Genomic DNA, 214 nt, shown 5'->3' on the forward strand with positions numbered 1-214 from the left:
AGGAAAGACATCATTTGCAAATCATTATTCACACACAATCTGAACCTGTGAAATCAGACCCTTTAAAGAAACTAGACTATTCAGTGTGACTTTGCCTCGATTGTATGAAATTCTGCTTTCTCTGAATGACCTTTCTGTTTGGTTTGCAAGATACCAAAGATGACACTATAGAGCACCAAATGCAAAATCTGCTGGAGAGTTTAACTTGTTCTCT

The sequence above is a fragment of the Corvus brachyrhynchos genome, unplaced genomic scaffold, assembly GCF_000691975.1.
Source record: "Corvus brachyrhynchos isolate BGI_N302 unplaced genomic scaffold, ASM69197v1 scaffold409, whole genome shotgun sequence".
In the NCBI taxonomy this organism is placed as follows: domain Eukaryota; kingdom Metazoa; phylum Chordata; class Aves; order Passeriformes; family Corvidae; genus Corvus; species Corvus brachyrhynchos.